Consider the following 17646-nt stretch of genomic DNA (forward strand, 5'->3'; position numbering starts at 1 on the left):
AATCCCCATATCACTGCTAGTCTGCACCATACTGATGCAGAATGAGTCCAACACCGGCCAAGGTCGGTAAAAAAATTATCTTAACGGTGGACATTTATCCATGAAAATATGATGAAGCTGCTGATATTGCGTTTGACTGAGACGCAATTTGGAGGAGATACCAGCTCTTTGTGGCAACTGTAGTCTTAGTACTGTAGTATATGGTTTTCATAGTATTGTGACATGGGGATCTAGTCACATGGTGGGGGTTTTCTTACGTCAGCGCCGCAAGTAGTAAAATCCGCTGTTTGTTTTGTATTCACAATAAATCAACATGAATCAGTAGTTTTTGGACCAGTGTTCACAAACTTGTTCAATCAATCAACCAATCAATGTTTATTTTATATAGCCCTAAATCACGAGTGTCTCAAAGGGCTGCACAAGCCACAACGTTAGCTTTCCGTTGAAATCGAGCAATGGTGGTGGTGGTTGAGAGAAGAGTTGCTATATGGTGAATACTGGAAAATGTTCGATGCGTTGAAACAGTCAGCCTTGATGTATTGCAAAAGGTGACAACACTGACGTTGTAATACATTAATTTGACCTAATTATAGTAATAGTACTTTTTTCAAGGTACAAGCTGCATCACAGAACCAAGTAATCTTATATCCCAAGGTACAACTATACTTGCTTACATGATTTCAGTTAAATTTAAAAAAGACCCCGAGATTTTAAAACAAATGCAGTTGTATTCTCAGAATGTGTACAATGTAGTAGTTGAGTAGTAATAAAAGATCAAAGATTTTGTAAATTTAACATGTTTCCATCTAATCGGTGCTTAATTTCAATTAATTCAGTCATGTTGGTTTACGTGAATGTCCTGCTTTTGATTTTATGATACAACATTGACACCCATTGAACATTCTGAATTTCAAATTAACCTAACATGCATGTTTTGCAATGTGGGAGGAAAAGCCACGGAAAATCAACAAAGAACCTGCAAACCCGCTGTAAGCAAACACACAAATCATCACAAAAAAAACCCCAGATCAGATCAAACTAAATAGGTCAATAAAACAATTAATAAAACATTTTTTAAACATATATAAAACACTCATTAAAAAATATTTGAAACAAAATAACATTAAAATAAGACACTCCACCGACCCACAGTCCACTTTGCTACATTTCATGAAGCCAAAAATGATTAATGATGAACTCATTAGATTTTACCAGATGATATCTCATTGCAATTATGAATGCAGACAAAGGAGGGCTGTTGTTTTTTTTTATTACTAACAAATCATAAATCTATGTCACTGCTAACATCATTTTATTTGTCATAACTTTCACCCGGTGTCAAGTTACACACCTGAACACACACATCAAATTCAGGGTTTGCACATTGTAGACGTGCAGCATGAACGATAAATCAGTATCATCATCCTGCTACCCGGAGATAAAATATGCATATTGGTGTGTGCAGCAGGGACGAGCCATTATCTTCCATTCAAAGCAATCATTCCTACTATTGAGGCCAAACATGAGCTCATGAGGCCTTTTACACCAAAGACAAGAGTTTGTGTCGCCAGCCGGCTACTGTCCTGATCCCAGAGAAGGAGTTGACAGACAACACTGAGGTTCAAATGACCGAGCTAAATTAAACTGGGACCTCCTGAGCAAAGCAGAGCCTCTCTGACCTTAGACAAATCCTCACACAAACACACCAAACAACTTCACTGCGGACCTTGTCATCGTTATAAGTTGTCATCGTTTAAATACTCCATCAGTTGCAATAAAGGATTGCACTGTGATAAGATAAAAATAAACTGTAGCATTAACAAGAACAAGTAACATTATAGTTTGCTGAATAGTGTTTTAAAGTGCAGTAAGAGTACAAATGGAATAGTATCTTATTTTTTGTTATCACAACTTCATAATTCAGCGAGCCTCATCTGACACTAAATTGGTTTTTCCAATAAGGCAACTAAATTTTCTTTGTTTTTGTTTGCCTGCACAGTCATACAAATATTAGAACGTATATTAAACATGTATCCTGCTGTGAAAGATCAATACAATAATATTTAAAATGATAGACGTCTTCTTTTTGGTGTAGTTTTTATTCTTGTCACATATCGTACATTGTATATTTCAGGTAACAAGAAAGTATAATGACTTTATGATACTCTTAACATTATAAATGCAGTATTATTACAATCCAATATTTATGTTTGGTAACACTTTGGTGTGGGGAACATATTCACCATTAATTAGCTGCTTATTAACATGCAAATTAGTAACATATTGGCTCTTAATTATTCATTATTAAGTACTTATTAATGCCTTAGTCTGCATGGCCTTATTATACAACAACTCTAACCCTAACCCTTTAACCCTAACCCTAACCAAATAACTTTAAAGGCCTACTGAAACCCACTACTACCGACCACGCAGTCTGATAGTTTATATATCAATGATGAAATCTTAACATTGCAACACATGCCAATACGGCCGGGTTAACTTATAAAGTGCAATTTTAAATTCCCCACTAAACTTCCGGTTGAAAACATCTATGTATGATGACGTATGTGCGTGATGTCAATCGTTGAAACGGAAGTATTCGGACTCCATTGAATCCAATACAAAAGGCTCTTGTTTTCATCTCAAAATTCCACAGTATTCTGAACATCTGAAGACTGCAAAGAAGAAAGTTGTAGGTGGGATCGGTGTATTAGCGGCTGGCTCCAGCAACACAAGCAGGAGGACTTTGACTTGGATAGCAGACGCGCTATCCGACGCTAGCCTCTGACCGCACGGATGATCGGGTGAAGTCCTTTGTCGCGCCATCGATCACTGGAACGCAGGTGAGCACGGGTGTTGATGAGCAGATGAGGGCTGGCTGGCGTAGGTGGATAGCTAATGTTTTCAGCATAGCTCTGTGAGGTCCCGTTGCTAAGTTAGCTTCAATGGCGTCGTTAGCAACAGCATTGTTAAGCTTCGCCAGGCTGGAAAGCATTAACCGTGTATTTTCAGGTCCATGGTTTAATAGTCTTGTTGATTTTTATTCTATCCTTCCAGTCAGGGGCTTATTTCTTTTGTTTCTATATGCAGTTAAGCCAGATGCTATCACGTTAGCTCCGTAGCTAAAGTGTTTCGTCGATGTATTGTAGTGGAGATAAAAGTCACTGTGAATGTCCATTTCGCGTTCTCGGCTCTCATTTTCAAGAGGATATAGTATCCGAGGTGGTTTAAAATACAAATCCGTGATCCACAATAGAAAAAGGAGAGAGTGTGGAATCCAATGAACCAGCTTGTACCTAAGTTATGGTCAGAGCGAAAAAAGATGCGTCCTGCACTGCACTCTAATCCTTCACTCTCACGTACCTCATCCACAAATCTTTCATCATCGCTCAAATTAATGGGGTAATTGTCGCTTTCTTGGTCCGAATCGCTCTCGCTGCAGGTGTAAACAATGGGGAAATGTAAGGAGCCTTTCAAACTGTGACGTCACGCTACTTCCGGTACAGGCAAGGCTTTTTTTATCAGCGACCAAAAGTTGCGAACTTTATCGTCGATGTTCTCTACTAAATCCTTTCAGCAAAAATATGGCAATATCGCAAAATGATCAAGTATGACACATAGAATGGATTTGCTATCCCCGTTTAAATAAAAAAAAAAAATTTCAGTAGGCCTTTAAATTAAGTCTTTGTTACTTACAACATGTTCCCCTAGTGTCCAAATAACTCTTAATTAAGTCTTTGTTACTTAGAATATGTTCCCCACACTAAAGTGTTACCTTGTGTTTTTGTGTAATTCAAGTACATGAAAATAAGGGTTGTCCCGATAGATTGTTTTCACTTACGATACAATACCGATATTGGAGCCTTGAGTGTTGGTCTGTACCAATATTAATCCAATAAGGTTGTCCGCAGTTCTTATTTTGTAGGGTGGAATGTCAAAAACGGTGGAATCAGATGAAATTACAATGGTTGATATGGAAACACTAACTTTATGATGTACATGCTTTTGAAGTAAAGTGGTCATTTGTAATATGGGGACATCTAGTGTTCACGATAAGTCATTACATGAAGGGCATAAAAGTTGAGTTGAAAAGGGCGTATAGAACTTAAACCTCACAAAAGTGCATATCCTGGGGTGTGTTTAGCCAAGCATGGTGGCCGTGGAAGTGTTAAAATAAGTCACTGCACCAACCCGCAGTCCACTTTGCAACATTTCAAGAAGCACCCTCAGTGTAATTCCAGCCGTGCATCCAACACCAGCAGAACTGAGCTGTGGACACATTTAGAAGCACTGCGGCACACCTCGTAATTACATAAGTGTCATGGCCGTCACTGCACCATTAATAACGCCCACTGACTTTGGCCTGCGCCCCAAATCGCATGAACAATTTAAACACGTGCAGAGTGGGAAACACCACTCATGCACTACAGAGTTCAATCAAGTAGAATACAAGTGTGACAAATGGTGAACAATATCATTGAAAAGTTGTTGTTTTTTCATTGATTAAATAATCTAAAATTCCATAGAATTGGATTAGTCATCAGTCAGTCACAATTGAGTTATAGTATAATATCTACTATATTCATTCATTTTCTATGCCACTTATTCTACTGTCAAGGCTGAGCTGGGGCCTATCCCAGCTGACTTTTGGCGAGAGGCAGGGTACACCCAAAAGTGGTCACCAGTCAATCACAGGACACATAAACAAACAAACATTCACTTATACCAGGGGTCGGTAACCCAAAACGTTGAAAGAGCCATATTGGACCAAACATACAAAAAACTAATTTGTCTGGAGTCGCAAAAAATGAAAAGCCTTATATAAGTGTTATAATGAAGGCAACACATGATGTAAGTGTCTATATTATCTATAATAGCCTACTGTCAAAATGACTATGTGTCGCAGGCTGAAGCAAAACTTTGTTGACAGAAATGTTGAAATGTAATATTTGTTCTACACATTTTTACAACATTAGAAACCATTAGTAATCAGAGGCTACTCAGAAGGTGAGACAACTCCTGGAAATGACTGGCTTTTAATGGCCAAAGGTATAGATGTGTGTGTGTCCATGTTAAAGGAAACGGCAGGCTGTCTTCTTTTAATAGATTTATTACAATCTTTGGCAAGCTAGGTAATGTTTGCTGTGGTCTGGAACAAAATGGCACACAAACAACTATCTGAAAAGCAACTATAATATTACAATATGTGTCATGAGACGTGTAGACATGCAAAACTAAATTATATACAAAGAAGATAAAAGTAAAGGATATTAAATGAGCTCAAATATACCTACAAATGAGGCATAATGATGCAATATGTACATACAGCTAGCCTAAATAGCATGTTAGCATTGATTAGCGTGCAGTCATGCACTACCCAAATATGCCTGATTAGCACTCCAACAAGTCAATATCATCAACAAAGCGCACCGTTGTGCATTCACGCACAGTATAAAACATTTGGTGGACAAAATGAGACAAAGAAGGAGTGGAAGGTTTTACATGTAAACAATCTGTTGCGTCACAGTCCACACTATGGTGAATTCAAGAACCGCCGAAATTAGTAGGACAAAACGATGTTCACCAAATACTGTCATCAGTGAAGCATACACACACACATATTAAACAGTGGGCTTTTTAACAATTGGGAAGGTTTGTGTCATGTTTGTCCTCAAACAAAAAACATACTAAAACAAAAAAAAATATTTTCCCCCCATCTTTTTCCATTTTTAATCCTTTTTTAAAAATGCTCCATGGAGCCACTAGGTCGGCGCTAAAGAGCCACATGTGGCTCATCCGCACAATACGCACAATTCAGGTCTCCAATTAAGTTCCAGTTTTTGGACTACGGGAGGAAACAGGAGGAAAAAATACCATCACAGGGAGAACAGGGAACTATTACACAACGTAATGCAAGTTACATTTTAAGATGCTGAAAACACATGAGGACTTATTACTACTACTTTTTTGTTTATTACGTTGAACAAAAAAAGAACAGTACCAATAGAGGGCTTCAAATATTTCTCCATTTCCCACAATGTGTTCCCGGTGGCCATACTGGAAGGCTTTGTTTATAAACACGCTCATTGTTGCTGATCATTCATACAGTGGTACTCATAATGCCGACGACGTGTGCGAATGTCAACCACCACAATTGCCACAATCAAAGTGGGATAGATATTACTAGCTTTGATTGTGTCAGCCTGGACAGACAGAAGCAGCTAAAAAGAGTGAACAGCAAGGGTGAGCATGGATTGTTGCAATCAATCGATCAGATGTGAGGTGCTAAGGACAACTTTGTGTTTGTTCAGATCATTTGATTTCAGGTAATTAAGAACATTTTGTATGTAGAAATTATTGTAAAGTAAATGACAGCCCCACTTTAATTAACTTGATGTGCTCGATCGAAGAACTAATAGTATAGTTGTAATGATCTCTCATCCGGACTGTAGACGTGAGTACAGAATCACTAAAGCGACATGAGAACAGCACTCTCCCGATCCTGCCTTAGTCACAGTGTGCTGAGATGACATTAGATTAGTTATCCGTGACCATCCAGGGTGTCAAACTTCGATCAGATCATTTCCGAGAGTGCATGACTCTAGCCTTGATGACACGATGTCCACTGGGTTTTTACAGATAAACACAAACGTCATGAACCCATCCACAAACAAAGCGGTCATAGCTTACTAGACTCTTATCATTTTAGAAGTCCTTCAAGGTGTAAAATGGGCTGAATTGAAGATTAAGTAGTTCACAAAGTCCGGGTATGAGACATTTGGGGAAGATGTTGTGGTCTCTTCTCCACTCAGACTTGTCCATCTTGTACGGATCCTTGCATCCAATTACGGCTGTTTTTCTCCTTATAACGACAAAGGGACTTCCTATCTAATGACTCACAGTATTAATCCATCATATCACAGCTGGTGCAATGTTATTTTCCACGGAATATTTCAGAAATATTATGTGTACCGCTATCATGAACAATGACTCTCGCCTTCCAATATGGCTTCTGGCAATGCATTGTGGGATACCTTAGCCAAAAATACAAAGCCCTCGATAGAGATGATTTAGATTTTGACATTTTGACCTTTATAATATTAAAATATTACTGAAAAAGTATGACTTAACGAAAAATGTGAAATCCAAGAAAAGTTCAAGTTCAAGCGACATTAAAGAAATAATAATTGTGTTTTACATTGTAAATAATTTCTGTTTGCCTTGCTAAAAATGTCTTTCTCTTCTCATCAAAACAGTTGAAGAAAATGCACGAAAGAATGTTAATTATTATTGTCCATTACAAAGGACTTTGCAAAACAACTGACATATTATTTTCACCCAAGATAATTATTTATTGCGAAAAACAACAGCACATTTTATTGTCCTTCCTCTCAGAAGTAAAACATAAATTCCAAATAATTATGTTCATGTTGCCATTACTACTTTAGCATATATTATTTGCAAATTTCGGCAAACAAAAACCTAAACCAGGGGTCTGCAACCCACTGCTCGGGGGCCCCATGTGGCTCGATTCCCTCCCAGGATTTTACTAACCTTCGAGTGAGAAAAGTTTGCATTTTAAGAAGAGTTAGGACTGTCTGTGAGGCCGTCAATTTCCACAAGCTGAGTCCTGAAGCGCAAGGAAGGCAAGTAAAATAGACTGGCAGCATGTGTGTTCAGTTCAGCTTCTCGAGTGTGGAACCCCTTGGGTAAACTAACCATGAATACTTGCCAATAAATAAAATAGAAAGAAGTTTAATTTCACATGGACAGATTGGTTTTCCTGTAAAATAACATATAAAAAAGATCAACACTTTTAATAGTTACGTTGCAGCTCTATACTATTTTTCTTCAATAGAAGAGGTGGCAAAATGTCTCTGTCACAGTAAAGATTACAGAAACCCGGATCTTGACCAACAATCCAACACAGTGTGAGGCCACAGTGGTATCAATAGGATGCATTGCATTAACCATTCTTACTAAGGGTGTCAGATCGTCAGCAAAAGTAGCGATTATTTAATTGCACGTGACTAAAAGTGACACCACTTTAACTATTCAGCCCTGTCTGTACAAAATAACGCAATAAAAATGCATGGTAACTGTATTGACAACAAGGCATGCTGGGAAGTGCCAATGTTAGCCTCTCACACGCATGCTCTGAACTTGCCAGGTCAGAAAATTCCTGGAAATGACGGACATCCTGACGGAAGTTACAACATTCCCAGATTTTAAATTATATTGTGTGCTTATAAGATATTGTAGCTTTTTACCTGAAAGTTAAAAAGATGACGGGGAGCTGGTTGATCAACAATCACTTTATTACAGGCCTATTCAACAAATCCAGCCCAAGTATTACGCCATACGGCAAAACTTGTGAGACAAACATTTTTGCAGCAAATTCCTAAAAACGCTTGAGTGCTCTTGACCAGTGTAAACACATTGGCAGATCCTTGCATTGACATTTTGCCCTTGCCCGCAAACATAGAAACTTGTGATTTACATAACTGAGGTGTTCCTCAAGGCACCCCTTTAAGTCCTCTCCTTTTTGGCAGTATACCTTTTTTCCATAATGTGATTTATGTAACGAAGGTGTTGTTGTAGCTTGTTTACTTCAAATGCAGTCAGTAGTCATTTGTTTAACTTAGTCGGTTCCATTTTAGGTCCTGTGTCTTACGGCTCAAGCCCCTGCCGCCACACAGTCTGTTGTGTGCTCCTCTGAGCGCGCCTCGGGACACGCCCACGGGCGTTCCTCTCCTGCCGCGGCTGCGCGGAGCTGCACACAATCAGCAATTTACACCTCTGCCGCTGATGAAAGCTTCACGTCCTTCATAAGTCAGCGGATCTTGTGTTCCAGTGCCAGAACGTAGCTACTTGTCTCGTACAGTAAGCCCTACACGTTTCTAGCTCTCCTCGCTTATGTGCTTCCTTGCTCTCTGTTTTTCCCCTCCGTGCTCATCGTCTTGTGTCCTGTGTCGTCACTCTGCAGTTCCTCTTCATTCCTTGGATTTGAGAAAGCGTCGCGGTTGCGGCGACGTCCGGTGAGCTCTCGCTGGCCCTTGAAAATCCGGGGGAGAAGGTGTAAATCTCGCGCCAGGCCGTACCCATATCCGCAGCAGGTCTCCAAGGTGAACAGCCTCTGGCATGTTTCTTACTGCCTTCCTGGATCTTGACCCCTCACCTGAACACGGACTCTGACACCTCGCCCTGCCCTTGACCTCTTGCTTGCCCACAGACCTCCGAACCTGCCTTGCTCCTTCTGGACTTCCCCACCTTACTCAACACACACCTTCAACAACCCCTGGTAACACCCAACACATAGTCACACCATATGTATTTGGATTACTTACACACGTCATTCTATTATTTTAATAAACACGCCTAAGGCTAAGAGACGTCCCTGTCTCAGTGCCGCCTCCTTCTCCACCGCCTGTAACACTCTCTTTTTCATCATTTATGCTATTCAACCGGTGGCGAGCGGGTTAAGTTAAAAAAACTTGTGAGAGACTCATATTTCTACAGCATGTTCTTAAAAACACTTGAATGCTGTCATAGAGATGATCTCTGACAAGCTTTTTTGCAGAAGGTCCTTAAAAAACATCAGAGTGCACCTAAAACTCTGACAAAAAAAAAGGTCAAATGGACTATTGTCTATTTTACGGTCCTTAGCTTCCTGGAAATGTGGCCGCCAAAACAAGGTAATTGAATAAATGCTTTATTAAAACGAGCTAACGGCATCAGTGCGCACACAAAGGCTCTCTCATAATATCTCTCTCCCTGCGCTCACGAGTCGTGATGCATTCCAAAGACTTTGCAACTGTCGGAAAATAGAACTCTTCAAGCAGGAATGAACCAACAAGAACGCAGACATTTTTGAAAATACACTTTTCCAGTACACTAGTGTTAAAAATAATCCAAAACACATGCACATAAAACGTTCACTGCCTGCCATATCAGTAAGACATTTTTCTTTAAAACCAGCGCACACTTAACAATGTTTTTTTTTATCTAGCACAGTGGACCCCAACCACCGGGCCGCGGCCCGGTACCGGTTCGAGGATCGATTGGTACCGGGCCGCACAAGAAATAAAAAAATAAAAAAATAAAAAAAATACAATTATTATTTAAAAAAAAAAAATTAAATCAACATAAAAAACACAAGATACACTTACAATTAGTGCACCAACCCAAAAAACCTCCCTCCCACATTCACACAAAAGGGTTGTTTCTTTCTGTTATTAATATTTCTGGTTTCTTCATTATATATCAATATAGATCATTACAGTCTGCAGGAATACAGTCCGTAAGCACACATGATTGTATTTCTTTATGACCAAAAAATAAATAAATAATTAAAAACATAACCCCCCTCCCCGGTCTGTGGGACACATTTTCAAGCGTTGACCGGTCCGCAGCTACAAAAAGGTTGGGGACCACTGATCTAGCACATGCACGAGCATGAATGGAAGGTGGCGTGAGGGGGTCAATTAATCCTGTTCGGCCTGCGATGTTTGGTGTGCTTTGAATATTGGCCTCCTATGTGACTGAGTTTGACACACCTGGTCTAAACTCAGCTAAAATGTTCTGTAATGAAACATATATATTAAATGCTACCTCAGTAGAAGCATTTAAGTCCCATCTTAAAACTCATTTGTATAATCTAGCCTTTAAATAGACCCCCCCTTTTTTAGACCAGTTGATCTGCCGTTTCTTTTCTTCTCTCCTCTTCTCCCCTGTCCCTTGCGAGGGGGAGTTGCATAGGTCCGGTGGCCATGGATGAAGTGCTGGCTGTCCAGAGTCGGGACCCCGGGTGGACCACTAGCCTGTGCATCGGTTGGGGACATCTCTGCGCTGCTGACCCGTCTCCGCTTGGGATGGTTTCCTGTTGGCCCCGCTGTGGACTGGACTCCCGCTGATGTGTTGGATCCACTGTGGACTGGACTTTCACAATGTTATGTCAGACCCACTCCACATCCGTTGCTTTCGGTCTCCCCTAGAGGAGGGGGGGTGGGGGGGGGGTTACCCACATATGCGGTCCTCTCCAAGGTTTCTCATAGTCATTCACCGACGTCCCACTGGGGTGAGTTTTTCCTTGCCCGTATGTGGGCTCTGTACCGAGGATGTCGTTGTGGCTTGTACAGCCCTTTGAGACACTTGTGATTTAGGGCTATATAAATAAACATTGATTGATTGATTGATTGAAATATCAGTGATGGGCAATAACAAGCTACATGTAGCAAAGCAATATTCAGCACAAGCCTGTGCCCCTGGAGAGGGGGTCCAGACTGAGGCCAAGTAAAAAAAAACTCATAGCCATAGCACACATAAGCACATTAAAGACATTAAAAGAGCAGAGCTAATGCAACCAGCCACTTCTACATACAGCCAAAAAAGTAAAACAACAACAAAAAAAACCCAACATATACACTGTGGTGGCCTCTGCGGTGTTCCACGCCATCTTCTCCTGGGGTCGGGGGAGCATGGCCAGAGACAGGAGCAGACCCAACAAAGCAACCAAGCGAGCCGACTCCACCCTTGGCCGCCCACTAACTCTCGGCCAGTATCCAGTCTGCATGGATGAGCGAGGATGCGTCTAAGGAGACCGAGGTGTCCGATACCTGCTCATTCAGCCAAGACACTGTGAAGCTTGACCGTCACCGGCGCTCGGCGCCAGCTCCGCAGCCATGTCTCTTCATCAAATGAGTCACAATTGGCTAAGGTTAGGGCGAAACATTACGGACTGGCCAATCAGAGGAAAGATAAGGCGGGATATTGAAACCAGGAAGTAAAATCATAACAGACACGCACTCATGTCACATGACGACGAGGGAGTTGGAGAGAGAGGGACGCTTCAAACTGACAACTCAAAAAAAAATAGAAACATACTTGAAAATGTCAGAAGAATTCTATCCTGCAGATTAGATTTTTCCTTTAGCGATAAAGACGACGCCCAGGAAACCCACAATAATGCGTGTCCTTGGCCATATTTAGACAAATGTGTGTGTTTAGAGAAAACAATGCCCAAAACCTTAGTTTTTAGTTGTTTACACTGTAAACCAAAATCACAACTGTTCTCTTCATCTAAGACGTCCGACACATATTTAGGAACACACATGAAGGTGAGTTGAGTTCATGAAAAGTTTTACTGCACATAACCATTACCAACTGTTTCCAAACATCACACATAACATTGTTTTTATTTTTGATCATGATATAGATGGATGCTGTGCTTTTACTGTAGACAGTAAAATCAATGACATTTTAGGGGTGGTCCAAAGAAAAGGCAAACAGTGGGGTGCAGAGACCCCTAGAGGTAGTTGTAGGGTGTCCCCAGCTAAATGACAGATAGTTAATAGTAATGGATCCCTACTGGGTCCATTTGTACACTCTCAGTTACAAACCCCGTTTCCATATGAGTTGGGAAATTGTGTTAGATGTAAATATAAACGGAATACAATGATTTGCAAATCATTTTCAACCCATATTCAGTTGAATATGCTACAAAGACAACATATTTGATGTTCAAACTGATAAACAAATAAGTGTTTGATGAGCATTCCTCAACTTTATCAGTATTTATTGCCACCTTTCCCAACTTCTTTGTCACATGTTGCAGCCATGAAATTCTAAGTTAGTTATCATTTGCAAAAAAAAAAAAAAGTTTATGAGTTTGAACATCAAATATCTTGTCTTTGTGGTGCATTCAACTGAATATGGGTTGAAAAGGATTTGCAAATCATTGTATTCCATTTATATTTACATCTAACACAATTTCCCAACTCATATGGAAACAGGGTTTGTACATTAACATTGATATTAAATGGGGGTCTTCAGCTTAATGCATGTCATATTGGGGGTCATAATATATGTAGCTTTGATATAGAAAGCTAATTTTGCCGTGTAGCTTAAGGTGTAGCTTGAAGTGTAGCTTGCAACAATTTTCCGGGGATAGCTTCCCCTGTAGCTTAGCTACATTTAATCGAGAGTAACTTGTAGCTTAGCTTACTACATTTTCCAAGTAGCTTTCCCATCACTGTCAAATATATAAAACAATATTTTGCATAACCAAAGTCCAAAGCACAAACTCCCCACCCCTGATTTTAGATTTTGCTCCTCAGCCTTGTCAGCTGGCGGGGGACAATTTTAGACTGGACACAGTCACCTGATCCCGGCCTGCCAATCAAATCTGAGGCCACTGTTGCATCATGAAGGCACTTGAGTGTTGCTGTACTACATTCCTTGTCTATCTTTGCTAATCAAACATTCCAAAGGTATGTTGAACAAATCACCAAATCAGGTCTTCAACTTCCTGTCTAATCAAACCACTGACCACTGAACAGTGGCGGTGGCCGATACTACCGATTTTGGTGTCCATCCGATACCAATTCCGATACTTTTGACTTGGATATTTTTCTAAATCATTGAATATCTTTGGGATTATTGCCCCTCATTTGTTGATTGTGATTATTGATATCAGTATCGATACATGGTATCGAATTCATTTGATCGATCTGCCCAACTCTACCAAACATGTCAATTATTGCATTTGACATCTAACCACCTGTCTGCCAATCAAAACAACTCACATATCCTCTGAAGAAGCAGCGTCCTCTGTAGTAGACATTTGTTTTTGGCCTGTTGTCAGACTTACACTATTTGGCCTGTTATGCAAAACACAAAAGTCCACTGCAGAAGACATTTTTTTTTAAATTTTAATTTTTTTTAATGACTCACTCGCAACACCACGCTTTGCCACTTACCGTCAAGTGGAAAAAAAAAAAAAAAAAAGGAAAAAAAAGTGTATTGATCCAACATGAAGTGCCAATGATCCCAGTTGTGAAGTGTGGTGTGTGAGTGTGCGGTCATGGCCTGCAGGATAAGCTGACTGGGACACACAAACACACTGTGATGTGTGCGTGCATGAGGGTGGGGGGTTAGCGGGGAATCTGAGGCTGCTGTTGCTGACTGGGGGCAGCTGGAGGGGCAAATTTAGAGCACAGCATCGTAACGAGGGACAAACTGGGCCCTGGGTTTTGCTCTCATGAGTGGGCGTGACCAATTACTTCGCTGCTGTTTTCACGGAACCGTCTCAAATATGATTGCATATAAATGCCAGGCCGCAGACGCGCTGACCTCATAACAACCACGAGTGTGTGAGCCAGGCCAAGAAAGCTGCGACTGGTGGCAGCAATTTTCCACGGGTATTTTTGCTGCCTTAGAGCGATACACACTTTGAAGTCATGAATGACTTTGTCATTACAATGCTTTGTGTTGCCACTGAACCACACGACACAAAGCAGCCATTCAGTCCTGCATATTCATCTCAGGTGACTGGCACTAGGAAAAAGTCCATGACATCCTGAGAACTAGCGTCCTCTGCAGTAGACATTTGTTTTTTTCTTTTGTCAGTTGCACATTTCAAAAATAAACAGTTATGCGAAACACAAATGTCCACTGCAGAGGACGCTGATTCCCATGAGGATATAGAAACACTTATATTTTGTGTGGGATTTCCTTCACGTTTTTGCTAAAAAACTAAAACTATATTCGCGGAAAAAATTTATCTTCTCACGTTTTTAACTTTACCGTATGACAATTTCAGTATTTTGCAGACCATTAGGCGCATTATATTGAATTTTTTTTGTACATTTAAAACACTTCCTTGTGGTCTACATCAGGGGTCCCAAACCTTTTTTCCACCAGGGACTGGTTTAACGTATGCATTATTTTCACGGACTGGCTTTCCATATGTGGCGAATAAAAACAGCAAAAAAATTAGCATGAAAAACCAACTGTTAGAATAATTATGTGTAAGTTATCACACAACTCTTATATTTAAAGGTTGTTGCTATAGTTATTATCAGTTGTGCTGAAGTTGTACTTTTCTATCTGTGCAAAGGGACAATTTGCAAATCAAGATTACGAGTCGTCTCGTATCAGTGTTTGTGTCCAGAACATCGAGCAAAGACAAAGCAGAGACAGGGCGATATCACGAGTGTCAGCACATTTGCATTTCTGAATAATCATATGTTGTGTCCAACTGAGGCTGCTGAAATTACCCCCCTTCCTTCAGAAGCAGCCTCAGTGATGTAACCAGGGACCTCCCAAATAAATAGAGGAGCACGTGGGTCTGGACCTTAGAGCGTAGGTTGGATCTGTAACTAAGAGTACAGCCCAAAACGTCTCTCCCCATTGAGCCAAATTGAACTCTGTCGCTGCATGATTCCTTGCTTCTTGTCTGTTTAATAGATGTCATCAGTGTTTGAACCTGACATCAACTCACTATAATACTGAAGTTAGAGAAAATGCGGTAGTTTATAAATTAATTAATATTTCTGTGTGGCCCGGTAGCAAATGCGTCACGGACCGGTACCGGTCTCCGGACCGGTGGTTGGGGACCACTGGTCTACATAACATGTAAAGGTGGTTCTTTGGTCAACATTTTGCATAGATTATGTTTTACAGACCATCTTCAAGTCGCTTTCTGACCGTCTCTTCAGGATGCGCTCTTTGGTGGAGGGTCTTCTTTACGTGGCTCCACTTCGACAGTGTCTTCGTTCCGTCATCCCTGTTGTACTTTTTAGCACTTCCATAGCGAGACTACTGACAGATATAAGTTACAACTGTATGTTACTTTGTATTAAAAATGGCAACCGTGGAGGATAAATGCCCCACAACAAGAGGGCAGAGAAAAATAGTTTATTGACTATTGCGTCAGACTACAATGGCGGACGAGCGCACATTTTCAGGACTTATGCAGATCCCGAATACACATCAGCAGGTACCAGAAGGTAAAAAAAAGTTGGTTTTGTACAATAGGACGAAGAAGAGTGTGTGACTCTGATTACCCCCAATATAAATATAATTTCTGTAATTTGCATACAGTAGCCTGCTCACAGCCAGATTAGAGTTTAATGTGAAAATGATGTAATATTTGGTTTGATACAGTCTTTTACATTTTAACATGCCAACGCTGTCAAAAAGGATACACAAGACTTTAACTTCTGTTTGATTACTCAATTTATTATTGGAACACAGGAGAGCACTGTCAGACGTGACAGACTCCCTGTGGCCCCTGATCTCCACCCGGCCCGCCTAACTGTGCAGGAGTCCCAGGAACACATGATGGCAGCAATAGGTAGCAAAATAATCGGCGAGAAAAATAACAAATGTCCTCCAAATGCATTGGTTAAAGAAAAAGGGAGTTTTGTGTCCTTACCTTGCAAGTAAGGCAGTCCTTCACATTTATTTTCTGCTAGGCCCCCCGTGGGAAGAAAATTTGCGCCGTCCCACTCTCCGCCGCTATTGTAAATGGAATAATTTGTCTTTAAATTTGTTATAAGTACACCTCTTCATTACATTGTACCCTTATTAACATGAAAGAAAACGGAAATGTAGATCAACTTACAACAAAGAATAACTTAATTAAAATAGTTTAGTCTGTAACAGAAAATATTTAAAGTGCATCAAATACCAATAAAAAAATAAAATAAAATAAATAAAATGAAATAAAATAAAAATCCTTATTTAAATTTTTTTTTGACCGTCTTGAACCATTCCGTAGTGGAAAATAAAATAAAATAATTATTAATCATTATTATTATTATTTTTCCCCCCCTACCTCAGGGGGTGACTCGGCGGGGCGGCTGCTGGTTGTTCCATCTCCATCGTTGGGGTCCCTGCGGGTGGGGTGGGTGGTTCCCGTGGCCCGTGCTGGGTGGTCCTGTGGCGGCCGACTTGGGTGGGGTGGCCGGGGGCTGGCCTCGCCGCGCTCTCCGGGGGTGGGCTCATGGGGGCCCCGTTGCCGGTGGGGCGGGGGCGGTCTTCCCGTCCGGTTGCGGGGGGTCTCCGGGCCCCTCGGGCGGGGCATCCCGCCTTTCTGCCCGTGTGGGGTGTGGTCTCTCGCTGGCTTGGGGTCTGGCTGTCCCCTGCTTTTCTCGTGCCTTGTCCTCTGCCGGGTGCGTCTGTCTGCTGCCTGCTGCTGGCCCTTGTGGGCGGCGCGGTGGGCCGGGCTCTGGGGTTCCTGTCGCTGTCCGGCTTGGCTGCGTGGGGGAGGTGGTCCCTGGTTCCCTGGGCACCACACCTACTGTTTGTGGGTTGGGCTCTCGGGGAGGCTGGGGCCGTACTCTGGCTCCCGCAGACACTGGGAGTCAAATGTATTGTACATGCAAATTCACATATACTCACATACATACATACACACATACATAGGTACCTACGCTCCCAAATACATATACAAATACAGTACATATTTACACACTCATAGTCCGTACATCCACACGCACATTCATTATACAAACATACACATACTGTACATATAAATTCACTGTACAAACATACATATACACTTACTGTACATATACACTCACTGTACACACACATATACACATACTGTACATACACATTCACTGTACAAACACACACATACACATACTGTACATATACATTCACTGTACAAACACACACATACACATACTGTTCATATACATTCACTGTACAAACACACATATACACATACTGTACACATACAAGTACTTATGCACACATACACTCATGCACATAATCACGTTTCATCAAACATATATTAATGATGTTGCCCTAGGGTAAACTGGGTATAACACATGGCACACTGACAAAGCTTAATCTATT

At 41.0% G+C, this 17646-nt stretch overlaps 1 protein-coding gene across 3 annotated transcripts in view; it reads right to left on the reverse strand.

Moving 5' to 3' along the window:
- Positions 1 to 3916, reverse strand: part of myot (myotilin) — a 68888-nt gene extending 64972 nt beyond the window's left edge. For all 3 annotated transcript variants that reach the window (XR_009825944.1, XM_062045406.1, XM_062045407.1), the window contains exon 1: positions 3842 to 3916. The gene's annotated coding sequence lies outside the window, so the exon portion shown is untranslated. The remainder of the gene's footprint in view (positions 1 to 3841) is intronic.
- Between the last annotated feature and the right edge of the window lie 13730 nt (positions 3917 to 17646).

Source organism: Entelurus aequoreus, linkage group LG04 (genome assembly GCF_033978785.1).
Source record: "Entelurus aequoreus isolate RoL-2023_Sb linkage group LG04, RoL_Eaeq_v1.1, whole genome shotgun sequence".
NCBI classification, from domain to species: Eukaryota; Metazoa; Chordata; class Actinopteri; order Syngnathiformes; family Syngnathidae; genus Entelurus; species Entelurus aequoreus.